Below are 14,735 nucleotides of genomic sequence, written 5' to 3' on the forward strand. Positions count from 1 at the left end.
GATCCATTAAACCACTCTTGCACATGACTGCTCTAAATTGCATTTCATGTCACATACCCTTTTTCGACATTGTGGCAAGACCAGACAGGACTCCTAAGCAACAACAACTTTATCAGGCTGCCTACAAGCAACTCCTTGAATTTCCGAAAGACGAGATATTAACTAGGTGCATCCTCAATTATAAACTAACATAACGGTCAGTTTATCGCAACAAACATCTGGTGCGTCCCCGAGACCTTTTAAACAAACCTTCCCTCACAACTAAATATCTCAACCGTCAGCCCCATCTCACAACACACCACTCGCCACACCAGTGAGTCAACAACAAACCTTCTTGTAATATCACCAACCCTAACTCTCTATCCCCAAGCAAAACAGCCTTGTCCAACCAACTACCTTCATTGTCCACATCTACAATAGCCCCTCAACTAATACAACCCCACTTCAAATCGGGACATCTCAAACAAACCTTTCCTAAACAGCATGCCTCTTATGTCCCCGCTTTATCCCCTTATCAGTTGAGATACCCGCTTTAACGACATATATCCCCACAATGACCCTGGAACTCAACTCCTCTACCACCCCTCCAGTCAAGTGCCTACTTATTAACGCTAGAAGTCTTTGTGCCTCAGTTAGACGTTCCGAACTTTTACTTTTTGCCTCTATGCACTCCAGCAAAATTTTATTCGTGATGGGATGACACTATTTTAGACCCTGAACTTTATATACCCAATTTCTCTCTCATTGGAAGTGACCGGATGACGAACACTTTGGGTGGGGGTGTTGCCATCGACACCCATTCCAACTTCTGATGTGCCCTTATTTCCTTCTTAGACATACTAAAACCCTGCCCCAAGGTTTCATTGCAGCCTACTGTGGGCTCTACTACTCATCTTCCAAAATTCACTTACCTAATGTACCCATCCTCGCAGACACAATATACCGCTCATCCTCTTTCCACAACATACCTCTTTTAGCTCCATCTCTTAAAGCACATTGAATCCTACGCCGCTGCTCACAAACTAAGATATTACAATTATCCCGGTATTAACTGGAAAACTCATCCCCCAATCACAGTTTCCTCAGCGGATGAGGACCCTATACTAATCACGTTTATCTCTTAAACAACGCGACACCCATGATCATTCTATCATCTGAACCAACAACGCCATCTCGCGAAAGGGAGCCAAACTGCTAATGGGTTGGTCTCTCAACCTCTGTTAATATAGCGTGTGCCAACCATTATCTATTTCTGAAGCACCGATCAAATTAATCAACGGAGGTAAAGACCCTGAAAGTCCTTACCATTAAAAATTGCTTTAAAGTGAAAGCGTTGTCGAGTACATAAATTTTCATTTTTTTGATTGACAATACGTCATCAATGGTGAAGATCAACGACCGGTCTCCGTTGACTAGGTTCGTCACAATCACCGATGTCAAAACGTTGTTGAGAACGACCAGAGAAAGGAACCACACGCACGAAAGAATATTCACTGACGTCGCACACTTCGTCATGGAGAATCCTGGAAAGTTAATCAAATATTAGTTATGGGAGCTGCAATAAAACCAGAGCAAGTTATTTAAAACAAGTGTCGGCTCTAGTGTAGTACCTCGTTGGCTCGATAGATGGCTTCAGGGAATGGTTCCATTCCACTGGTTACTTCTCGTGATAAACACGTTCAGCGGACACTGTCTAAAAAGTATTCGGCACTTTCGTATTTAACGCTTTTTACTTTGGTTCTCGATCGTGTAAGAGATAGAACAAGTCGGCCAAGGCCGTTTTAATATTTCCACATCTGGCATGTAGATAATTGGGCATATTGAAATTAAACATACAATTATATAAATGAAAAAAGTGTGTATTTTTTTTATTTGGGCTGTTGCGCCTCCTGTTTACCTGACAGAGCTGAAACGTGCAAATATCTTAACAAAATTTTGCTATTTAAAACAAAAATATTGGAAATTGAGAAAACTTTTTAACTTGCTCAATTTGTCACTTTTTTAAGTCGTGTTTTTTCAGTGAAAAATTCCTTTTTTGTTTTCAAGCTAACAATATTTCGACGTTTTTGATGATGCTCTACAAGTTTATAATTGACAATTTTCATGTAACTCATAACGGTAAAAATTAAATATTCAAAAAATGTGGAAACGTTTTACGATTTCAATGAAATTTCGCCAACGAGTGTCATCCAGTATGGATAACGTTCACTAAAATTTTCAAAATTCTAGAGAACATAGTATTTGAAAACAATAACTTTTCCGAGCAAAAGAAAACATCCTGTGACGAGTGTGAAAATAATGAAATTACGAAATTGCATGTTATGCTGAATATTGAAATATTTTTCAGTAGCGTAACAAATTTTACCTACAACCCCTTCACCCAGTTGAATCTAGTTGGTTTTAGTAAGACATTCTTACGAAATTAAATAAAGAACGTGTTTTTTGGGGAGGAATTGTGTTTCACTAATGCAAAAGTTAATACCATTCCAACAATAATTTGAAGGCCAGAGGGAAACTCGTTAAAAGTATCCATAGTTAGTCGTCGCCAAAGCTAACGGTCTTCGTCGTCGATAAACCTGACGGCAATAACTCCTCAACCGTTGGTCGTAGAGCGATATAAATTACACTTTCTACGTACAAGAATTGATCTATTTATATATAGAGAGGATGTTTATATACCGTTGATTTTTACCTTCGCTCCCTTTGCAGCTCTAGAATAAGAACCCGGCCCCTCCCCTTCAAATCAATCAATTCCAGGTGGTGCATTATTGGCTCCTTAAATATTACGTCCTCTTGACGCGATTGACATTCGCGTAAGTGACGCGTTAAATAAGAACGGCTCCTTTTCCATTTCCTCCCCCCTTTAGTTGATTCCCCTGGTTCATGATGCGTTGCGACTGACGGAATATAAACATTATCTCTATATATAAATAGATCCATTCTTGCTACGTATCAATCACCCACCGTGAATCCAGCAATGCAAGTTTCAGGGACGTAAAGTCATTAGTGAAAAAGTTGTTAAAAACGACATTAGACTTTCCCCCCGAAAACCAATGACTCAACTTGAAAGGAAATATAAAAATATTAAAAAAAGCTATAGAGTTTCTTTTTTCTATCTCTTACACGTTTCAAGAACAAACGTAACAAATCGGCCCAGGCCGTAATATTAGTTCCACATCGGTGTAGTCGGGTGGGCAAAACAATACACCCGTAGTAGACACAGGTAGGCAAACTAATACAAAAGCTGTTGAGGTTACGTGATTTTTTATCGTTGGATATAAAAATTTCCATCCTAAGTTAAAGAGTGGATGGCGCCCACCATCGGGAGACCGGGTGGGCAAACTAATATAAAAGCTGTTGAGCCCATGGCATTTCCTATTGTTTGATATATAATTTACCATCCTATGTTAAAGAGTGGCCACCGCCCACCCTCAGGATACGCGGGTGGGCAAACCAATACAAAACCTGTTGAGGCCATGTGATTTCCTATCGTTTGATATATAATTTACCGTTCTATGTTAAAGAGTGGCCACCGCCCACCCTCAGGATACCCAGTTGGGCAAACCAATACAAAAGCTGTTCAGGCGATGTGATTTTATATTATCTCGGTGATTAAATTGGTATTTTCTAAGAGCAAATATTTAAATTGGATTATTAACAACTGCATAAATCATATTATTGCAAGAATGTAATTATGTACTAAGAATATGGCAAGACGGAGATTCTGTCCCCATGGTCGCATACTTTGCAGCTTAAGGGCCTGTTGCAAAAGCCCTAGCCGAAGTGCTAGCCCATTGAATTTAACATGTGTGATTCTAGCAAAGCAGACTTTTGCAACACGCCCTAAGTTCGACTGCTTTGGATTTTTTGGTCTCACTCTTTCAAGTAGACGCGAGCGTAGACGATACTTTTATTGTACTATCGAATGAGACCAACTGTTTTCCCGGTCACTCTCCCTTTAAGGGGGTTGGTCGCAGGGGGCGGAAATGAACGGCACTGCTTAATGCGCGTCAAAGAGTTCTATCGAATGAGACCAACTTGTTTTTTTCGGTCACTCTCCCTTTAAGGGGGTTGGTCGTAGGGGGCGGAAATTAACGGCACTGTGCGTTCTATCGTTTGATATAAAAAGTACCATAATAAGTTAATAATAATAATAATAAATAATAATAATAATAATCAGCTAGGCTAATACCCAAGGCACCACCTTAGGCCTAAGTCATCCAGCGACTTTTGAAGCCATTAATTCAGGTGGCCGGGTTACAATGCGTAGGAGGGTGGTGGCAAGCCCTGCATGCCACGAGAATGAGCCAACAGCTCCCTACACTAACTATTACCGTTAACCTCGACAAGTTTTTATGGAAGGGGAAACCGAAGAACTCGGGGGAAAACCCCTTAAACCAGTCGGGAGAGAACTTGCAAACTCAACGCAGAAGGAGTTGTTCCGAGTTTTCACCCAGTGCCACAAGCTGGGATCGAACCCGACTCCTCTTGCTGCGAGGCGAAAGTGCTAACCACTCCGCCACCCCACGGTGAAGAGTGCGTATTGTTATTAAAGGGGGGTCGAAATTGTGCCCCCTATTTACCTGACAGAACTGAAACTGGCCATCGGTAAAAGTTGTGTAGCCCCTGACTGTAATTCAAATTTCCCGCCACGCCCGTGTCACCCTTCGTGCAAAATCCACTGGGTTTGGGGGGAGGGAGGCGAAGTTTGAGGTTCACTTGACCTTAAACGCCGTAAATGTACGTAAAATAACGCGGAAAAAGGAACGACAATTGCAACAACTTGACTAGCCAAATCCCCCCGCGTCGCTAAAAAGAAGTTCCGAGTACAGCATGAAGAGAACGCCGTGACTGGCTTGGTAAAGGCGTCGGTTTTTGGAGATTACGTGGCCAGCAGCTATCTGGGTTCGAATCTCGGTGTCACCAATAATATCATTTATAAAAATTATTTTTCGCAGCTCCGTCTACCGTGTCGTCGCTTTACCACGCAAAACAAACTACAACACTTAACGACATAGCAATAGTCCCACTTCGAGATATATATATATATATATATATATCGAAGTGGAACTAAAAAGCCCAAAAATCGCCACGGCCGAAGACTTTTTAGACAGATCGAATTAAGGGCAGAGACGTTTTTCAGAATTGCAAAATCGCCAAGTTGCGAAATTGACAGAAAGGGGGTGCTGTTTCGACCAATAGCCAAATCGGTGTGCAGAGACATCTCTATCACCAAAATAACAGAAATACGTTCTGATTATTTTGAGAGTGGCCACGAAAATGACGCAAAAAATGGCGAAATTTGTCGCGTTGGTTGCTTTTCGAAGAGCTCAAGAAATAAATCGAGGAATAGACATTGATGAACCAAATTTAAAAGAGAAAGAGTACATCACGATCGACCAGATCCTTTGGAACCATTATCGTGTTCGCGGGCTTCAAGCCCACCACCAGGTAGCAAGATACCAACAAAAGCGCGCTATTTTGAAGGGCCGGGCCATAGGGGCGAAAGGTCCCCCGGACGTTTCCGCTTGGAGACAAAAATGAAGGTAACCTCGAGACTCTTGGCATCCCCCCCCCGCAACCACGAGCGAACTTTTTTAGGTCCGACGACGCCATCCATAGCATCACAGGACACGAGTCTTAGGTGCACCAATGACCCACGTAAAATGGGAGGTCACCAGTTGTTTTTGTTACAACTCCGCCCTACAATCCCCAGAGCAAAACCAGGAGAACTCTGCTGGTAGTGTATCCACTATGCAGTGGATTTTGATTTATGACATGGTGAATTGGTTCAGTGTATCAAAGATCCTTAGCTATCAACGAGCGTTTATACCGATTCAAACAGAAGAAACCATTTCTCATGTAGACTAGAAGTAGCGATTAAATATGTATTGGAATATTCAAGTCTATTTGGCATGCATCCACAGTTTATCGAGCCAATTTGATGTATTACCCTAAAAATGTTTGTCAGTTAGTTGTACACGCTTATATCATCTCTTACAATATATACCTTGACTAGGCTGTGTAAATTCCAGATAATTAGTTAGAACAACCACTTATGTCAAATAGTTATAATGATGTAATCACAAGATCATTGTTTTACAATATCAGATATTTTGCTAGAAATTGCTTTAGACAATTTCAAAATTTTTGTACACTCGTACAATGAATTATTTTATAACTAGATTTATTTTAATTGCTATCAGCTAAGTTTTTAAATAAATATTTTCCCAAAAAACAAAATGATATGGTTCATTTTCTAACAGAGAATTCTTTTTGGAAAATTATGGCTTATAGTAGTAATGAAAATTATTTTAATTCGCTATTTTATTGGTGTACAACCATATTATAAAAATATTTTTTTTTCTTCAAAAACTGATGTGCTGCCTTACGTGGCTATATTATAAAAATATATTTTATTAAAAATAAATAACGGATTAATCTATACAAATTCTAAAAGATAATAAAAAAATAAGAGTAAAAAAGTTATTAATCGGAAGAGCTAGGATTTCTTCATCGAAATGCAAGCCAACAATAACTATGTCAAAAATCGAACTCTCCTATTGGTCTGTGACTTTGGTATAAAAAATCTAAAAAATAACGGGAATAAACGTCTCTGCACCGTGATTTCGATCGCGAGGATCGCAAAATAAACCGCTCGCTAAATCTGAATCGCTAAATTGCGATCCTGTTAAAATTAACAGGAATCTCAAAACGTCTCTGCACCGGGCTCTTATTAAATTTTTTCAAAGAATAAGACCTTCATTTTGGAATTTTTTTATAAATAGCTTTTTCATAAAATGTTCTGTTCTACGAAACTTGGAAATAAAGTAAATTTAAATGAACAAAAATAAGCTTATTTCCAATCAACTTACTTTGGTTTAGTAGAGATTCGAAATACGACCAAAAATATCGGTATTTGATCATACCTTTCAATCGGTTTTTTCTCTGACTTAAAGAGTGGAATATGATACTTAATACTGATAACATCAATAAACATGTAGCAACGGAAAAAATCAACTAGAACAATAAAAAATAATATGAGGGAGTGCAGTCATTGTACAAATAAGAATAAGTTTATTTTTTAGGAACAATGAGAAACACTGTTAGTTTCGTATTGTTTTTATCCGCCAAAACTCTTCATAAAAACGTTGGTCCTCATATCTCGAGACAGAATCATCGTACGCCTACGCCACGATAATTCAAGGAACGCTTCTTGTTAATGTTATATTTTATGTTGATTTAACTCAAACTTTTTCTTAATTGAATACCGAATATTAAAGAATAACGGGTTAGTCATGGCCAAAATGTATAAAAACAGAACTATTCCAAGATTAGTTTTTAAACTGGTTTAAAGGTAGTTACGGGAAAGGAAACCAAATTTGTTTGTCCTCAATTACGGGTAAAGCGTTCGTGCGAATAAAATCAAGTATTTAATTAATAATAAAGTATTTTAACAAAGAATGAATTAATTTACTACATCCTTGATTTGAAATGAAAAAATATTTCGTTTGGTTTTACATTTTTGTTCTAGAGGTAAAAAATAACATATATACGCCTTGTCGGTTTCAAACGAAAATGACACGCAGCGCCTCTCGTGGTGAGATCACGCGTAACTTGGTTAAAGGTTTTTACCCGCCCCCATTGAAATTAATGTAAAGTTTGTGATAATTAAACGTTAATTAACCTACCAATGGTAAATGAAATATTCCACTGACAATTTTTTCCGTTAATATGAACTTAAATGTAATATAAAATCGTCTTGAAAAATCGTTTATCGCTTTGTAACATTCAAAAATAATATTTTTAACGCGTCATGTAGATAATCGAACATCTACTCGTTTAGGTAAAGTTTGCGTTGTCAACGCGCGTATTAGAAAGCAAAATGAGATTTTAGAAAGTAGGTTGTAATTCGGAACGATATTAATACTTTTCGCGAATTTTGTCATCAGTGAATTATAAATATGACTTGAAATAAGTTTCCAGGTTTATTTAAAAGCTAGTTTCATACGTTTTCATCCATTGGTTCGTTCACAATGTATCTTTAAAGTAAACGAAAATTTGAAGGCGGTGACTCTTGCCCAGCCTTAAGCCTCGGTTTAAACTACCGCGTATTTTGAAACTCAAAAACCCGAATACTATCTTTAAATGATGGCTAACGCTAATTGTAAAACGAAACAAATAACGAAATACGCGGGATTTTTGGCGTTAAATGGACTTAGAACGTATTTCGTTATTTGTTTCTTATTACAAGGAGCGTTTGGGTTTTTCCGTTTGAAAATACGCGGCAGATTAAACCGAAGCTTAGTACTGGGCAAGATTCACTGCCTTTCATTTGCTTTCTAATACGCGGGTTGACCACGCAAACTTTACCTAGACGAGCAGATGCTCGATTATCTACATGACGCGGGAAAAATAATATTTTTGAATGTTATAAAGCGATAAACGATTTTTCAAGACGATTTTATATTACATTTAAGTTCATATTAACGGGAAAAATTGTCAGTGGAATATTTCATATAACATTTGGTTGGTTAATTAACGTTTAATTATCGCCAACTTTACATTAATTTCAATGGGGGCGGGGAAAAACTTTTAACCAAGTTACGCGCGAGCTCGCCACGAGAGGCGCTGCACGTCCATCGCTCGCTCCCTATTAACGCGTTACGTTAATAATCAAGTAAATCAAGGAGAAAATTACAAGATGGTAGCCAAAACCGGATCTTCACCAGTCGCTGGCGAGTATGCGACGAGACATAATCTTATGTATAATACACAACTACTTCGGGAATTAAGTGTTCTAGGACTCATAAAATTTTCAATAATGGATTCCTCGCCAAAAACAAGCTTAAAATCAGTTTAAAAACTAGAGTCGACAACAACCTGAAGTTTTGCACATTGAGAGGGCAGCTTTCCGTTGCTATGCAACTCGTTTGGAAATTTTTTATATTTAGGCTTAGTTTCTCTATTCGGTGTTATAGTCGCGAGCCAGATTTCCCGCACGGTACTGACGAGTTCCAAATAGGACGAAACCGGTCTACCTTTGGAATTTCTGGCTATTTTATTTAATTTAATTTAGTTTTTCACTCGAAGATCTATTTGGTCCGAGTTTCGCGTCTTTTTGTTCGCTCGAAGACCTATCGGTACGAGCTATTAGTAAGTTTTTAAATTTCTTCAAATTTGTTTAGGGTTTAGCTTTATTATCCCTTTTCATAATGGACTAATCTACTTATTCGCTAATTATATAATCAGTATGCTTCTAGGTCTTGCAAAAGCCAAAACTCGTTTGGATCAGTATGCTTCTAGGTTCTCCAAAAGCCAAGTCCCAGTGGGCCGGGGTACTTTTAGACGAGTCTCTGTAACTTCGTACGTTATCATTTTCAAGGTCGCAATCACCATGAAATAAAAAGTCAATTTGTGAAGGGTGAGATCCACATTTACTTAAGATCGCCCATTTAGGCAGCTATGCATAATAACATTGACCTTTAAAAACCGTCGGGACAGAAACAAAACAAGTCAGTCACAACCACAAGAATACTTACCCATGTTGGAATCTGAAACAGACTGGAAATCGGTGATTTGAAAACGTATTCCTTTCGTTGCGTAATCAGCACAACTCGGGAATAATATAATTCCGCGGTGTATTGAAAGTTTTTTACCCTCCCCGGGCTCAGAGAATAAGGGTACATCTCAAAATCCTGTTTCCATATAAAAAAATAAAGCTTATATCAAAATACAAACATTAAAAACATGGTCAAAACTACAGTGATTAAATAGAGTTATATCTATTATCAAAATTTCAGCGATTAAACAGAGATTATCTAGTCTCGCAAACTTATTAAAATTAGACATCGCTTTTAAATTGCGAATTTAAATAATCGCGTTTTATGCAGTTTATCGGATTTCAATTTAAAGCTTAATCAATATCTGCTTTGAATACCTCGCCAATAAGAAATGTTGACGGAATTTTTTACACTGCGCTATGAGTTAAAATTTTATTGCTAAATCTCAAAGCCATTAAGTAATTTTAAAGAATTCGTTTGTTTATCTACAATCTTATTTTAAAAGAAAGCATCACCGACTCAAAAGCGGACTCGCAATCGCGGATATAAAATCAAAAGCCCCTTCTACAATGAATGTTTGGAGTTTGTTGAATTAGTGCTTGTGTGGGAGTTGGGAATATTCTTACCCAATTATTGCCCTTGTCCGTGAGTGTCCAACTAGAAGACAAATCATTTAAATAAAGTATTATAGGGTCATCCAACGACAAACTGACCAATTTGTTATTAAATTGGTTCACCCTCCGTTTTTCTCATAAACGGACCACTATAGAACTTAATTTTATGGAAATGTAAAAAGTTAGATTAGACCAAGAAGAAAATTGGTGATTTGTCTTGAGATAACTCAGTATGTGTTAACTTTAATATATTTTTTATTTTAAAATTCCAAAACCACGGTGTGTATGATGGTGGCAGACATTGTCGTGTATTGTTAGAATAACGCTCGAATAAATTGAAACATCGCCTTTAAATCATAATTATTCCAGCGTCCAAATAATAAATAATTTAAATAAATTAAACGTAACATTCGGTACGTGCTTAGAAGCGTTGAATATTTAATTAATTTAAAAAAACGAATATTTTTAACAACGAAATTATTTAGAATGAAGGCTAACCTTTTTAAGAATGTCAATTCTAAATAATTTTTATATTGAAATATTAAAAAAAAACAGGAGTAAATATATTTCGGGATGGAGGTACCCCGAGGGAAAGTGTTGCCTCATTTCTGTGTTGCACGGCGATCGCGACACGCTGAGTAAAATACTTGGTAAACGCGACTCTTCGGCTTGATTTTCATACTCTACTAGTAATGGCGTGTACTCGAGCAAACTGTCCTGTCCGAATGCACCGAAAGGCAATGGCTTCCAACCAAAACTGGTTCTCCAGAACGGAGTATTTGACTTTCTTCTTCATTACAGCCTGGGTAGCGGCCCAGAGAGGGGCTGTCGAAGTCAGAGCCAAATACTAAGAGGTCAGAGGGTCAGCGTGGGTAAACTACCCTGAAGCCTTTCCGCTGGTTCAGCGAACGAGAAACACGCCATCGGGTCGCTCGCCATCCTCTCAAGATAAACCTGAGGGCTCAGAATCGACTTGACTACCACAGTCGCGAGTGTGTGGCACGCAGATGTGGCACCCAATCGTAGACCAACCGCTTTCCGTCTAAGTGGGTTTTCAGGGAAGAGCGTTTAACCACGAACCAGATTCTTTCGTAGTAGCCGAGATAAACCGGGATTTATCTCTATCACCGGATTTTTCAGAATTTTATATTGATTTAGTTGTTCTTAAATTTTCTGAGTTGCTAAAAAAGGTAATGTATTAAAATAAATTAAAGTTTTTAAAGAACTGTATTTATGTTTCTACGTTAGATGAGCTGTTTGATGAGTCGTGTGAAACCTTTTATAATTGTAGTGGGATGAGCGTGTAATCAGTGAGCAAATGAGAGAGTGCCATGCAGTTTGAGCTGAATGAAGAGTTGAGCTAATGAAACTGCTCATAAAGAAGAGCCTTAGAGACAAATATGTCCGGTTAACACGAATCGCTTGTGAACTGAGTAAAATTTTTTTAATGCCCATCGCTAAAATCATCTTTTTTTGAGCCCTAACATTTCGTCTATTACCATTCTTAAGCCACAAAAACAATTTTTGAAAAGTTTAACATTATTGGTAGATTTTACATTAAATGGGAAGCAGCTAGTACTTTGGTACGTGTATTTGAATTTTCATAATTAATGTCAAATACATTTTCACGTATTAAATGGATTTTCTCACTTGAAACGTGTTGCCATGGCAATGAAGAGATCGACTATAGGCCCGGTTAGACCTTCGAAGTAGGATCCAATGTTTGCTCCTACTTCTTTGTAGACCATTGGGAAATACTAAATATAAAAATAAAAAATTGTGAATATTGCTGGAGTATGTAAGTAACTTAGACAACTTCCAAGAGAAGTCTAAGTTGATGACGCGCATTTTTCAAAGGTCACAGTCGGTCCTCAAATTCGCGGCTGAACGAGAATTTGGACCAAGAACGTAATATCAGCAGCATAGGGCATAATGATGATAAGGGTATAAAACCAGGAGCTCCTAGCTATAAAACTAACATGTATTTTGGGTAGGGGTCCGTAATCGGTCACGGTGTGCAATAACTTGTGGCTTTCCCGGGGAGTTGGGGTCCATCTGTTGTAATCTTGAATAGCGGTGACGCACTAGGACGTGTCAGCCGTGATCAAATAGGCATATCTCCACCTCCCGACTAAATAATAATAATAATCTGCTAGGCTAATACCCAAGACACCACCTTAGGCTTAAGTCATCATGCGACTTTTGAAGCCCTTAATGCAGGTGGCCGGGTTACAATGCGTTGGAGGGTGGTGGATCGAGCCAACAGCTCCCTACACTAACTATTACCGTTAACCTAGACAAGTTTTTATGGAAGGGGAAACCGAAGAACTCGGGGGAAAACCCCCTTAAACCAGTTGGAGAGAACTTGCAAACTCAACGAAGAAGGAGTTGTTCCGAGTTTTCACCCAGTGCCACAAGCTAGGATCGAACCCGGCTCCTCTTGCTGCGAGGCGAAAGTGCTAACCACTCCGCCACCCCACCTTGGTCAGGTGGGAATCTGTAACTGGTGTGACTGTCAGCGGTTGAGCTATCTTGCTACTCTTGGCTGTTTCATCCGGGTTGTGGACGCTAAAGCGGGGTACTATTGATAACACAACCGGTTATAGAGTGCCATGTAGGTGCCGAGAACCTGGGCTTCGGCTCAGGCAAACGGAGGAAGTAAATGCATCTCTATTGTCTGGGTGGATTTGGATTCCAGCTGTGGCGGCGGGACTCGGTATGAAGCGCGGCGGTCCTTACTTTCCCGCCTTTTGGGCTCACACGGCGATCTCCGGTGCTAGCTGTGTCAGCAGTAGGGTTGTCTGGCTGCCAATGGCTGTTGTTCACCCGTCCGAGCTAAACACGCTTGCGCGGGGCAATATAATGACATGATGTCCCATGTGCTGCGGTATCTAAATTCTGACCTAATATATTTTGTGTAGAAATTGTTAAAATTTGTTTAATATTGAAAAATATTCGTCCTTCAAGCTAACCAAATCAAGTGTGTTCAATTTCATTTTGGGAAGAAACTAAAGCTTCTATTGAGGTAATACGTGTTGTTAAGCTTGGCTCACACCATGCGATTTTATCGTACGCGACTCCTTGTCGTACGCGATTCAGAACGCGATCGCACCAGAATTTCATTCACACAACGCGTCGATAACAAAGTAGAAAGCAATGACCATAAATGAAACAAGTCGTAGCCTCCAAATAGAGAATCCATCGCATCATTCAACCATTTGCTTCTTCAATAGGGCCCTCATTTTAGCGGAAAATTTCGGAAAAAAAAGCTTCGAATTGGACTTAGTACTATTAGCAATATTATACCAGAAACATGCTTTCAAATGAAATATGAATTCCCATTTTGACCATTTAATTTGGACATTTTACATTTATGCTAGCATAAACCCGTCGAAAGAAGAGGGAAAAGCTCCGGTCCGAATGCTAAAATAGAATTTCTTCGCGTGGAAGAAACTTCGAAATTTTCCAAAGGAATGTCTCCCGTTTACCCCCCCTTTTAATGCAACCAAAGCTGCCCGTCGCGCGCGATAAAATAGATTCCAACCTATTTTCGGTCGTCGTCGCATGCGACTTCATAAAACCCATTCATACGACGCGATCTTTGAAATTTTGTCGCTTGCGACCGGTCGCGTACGACAAAATCGCATCGTGTGAACCAGGCTTTAAATTTAAGCTTTACACAGGCATTTTTTCATTTTTCAAAGAATATTTACCCGTTTTTCTTTAAAAATTCAATGCGTTTTATTAATTAATAAATAAAAATAAATTTCTGTGAAGAAGTTTAAGTTTCTTGATATAAAATTTCAATTAACTCGACATGGAGGCTCCTTTCCATTGGCGTCTTTTATGCATTGGCAACCTTTTTAAATATCTCGGTTCTCGCGCTTATAGACGCCTCACGCTGATATATTTTTTTATTATAAATCTAAAAGTATGAATATCATTCAAATTAAAAAAAGATCATAAATAGTTTTTAGTTAAATACTTACACGTAGACTTTTACGTATACGAATTTTCGTCATTTTATCCGTTTCAATTCCTTCTGTTGAAAGTCAGTTATTCTTACGGAAAATCTCTCGCTTTCGACAATTGTTGACAAAGGGACATAAAAAATCTCCGATCGATTCTTCGACGTTGAGTTTCGCATAGCGCATACATCCAATTACACGTTAATCACCATTAGAGTTCGATGTTATGTACTTTTCTGAGAAACACATTAAAAAATCGATAAAAATTATACCCTTGCTATATACCATTATGTTGTGGTGCAGTGGACAGAAAGCAGGTGATGATTTTGCAACTATAAAAAATTGGAACTTACGAGTTAGTTGCACAACTACAATATAAATGTACTTGGTGTTTTTAATGTCATATCGAAATCTAGGGGCTAGCGAATACCAAGTGTCCTATAAAATAAAGTTATTTATACAACAATGTTAAAGATATATTTATCAGATATATTTCTTTTTTACGCGTATTAGGAAAGGATTACAAATAGGTTTCTCAGTTACTGTTGACAATCAACATTGCGTGCGACAATCGGTGTAGGAATTATATA

The sequence above is a fragment of the Leiobunum rupestre genome, chromosome 9 (assembly GCF_980474605.1).
Source record: "Leiobunum rupestre chromosome 9, qqLeiRupe1.1.hap1, whole genome shotgun sequence".
Taxonomy (NCBI): Eukaryota; Metazoa; Arthropoda; class Arachnida; order Opiliones; family Sclerosomatidae; genus Leiobunum; species Leiobunum rupestre.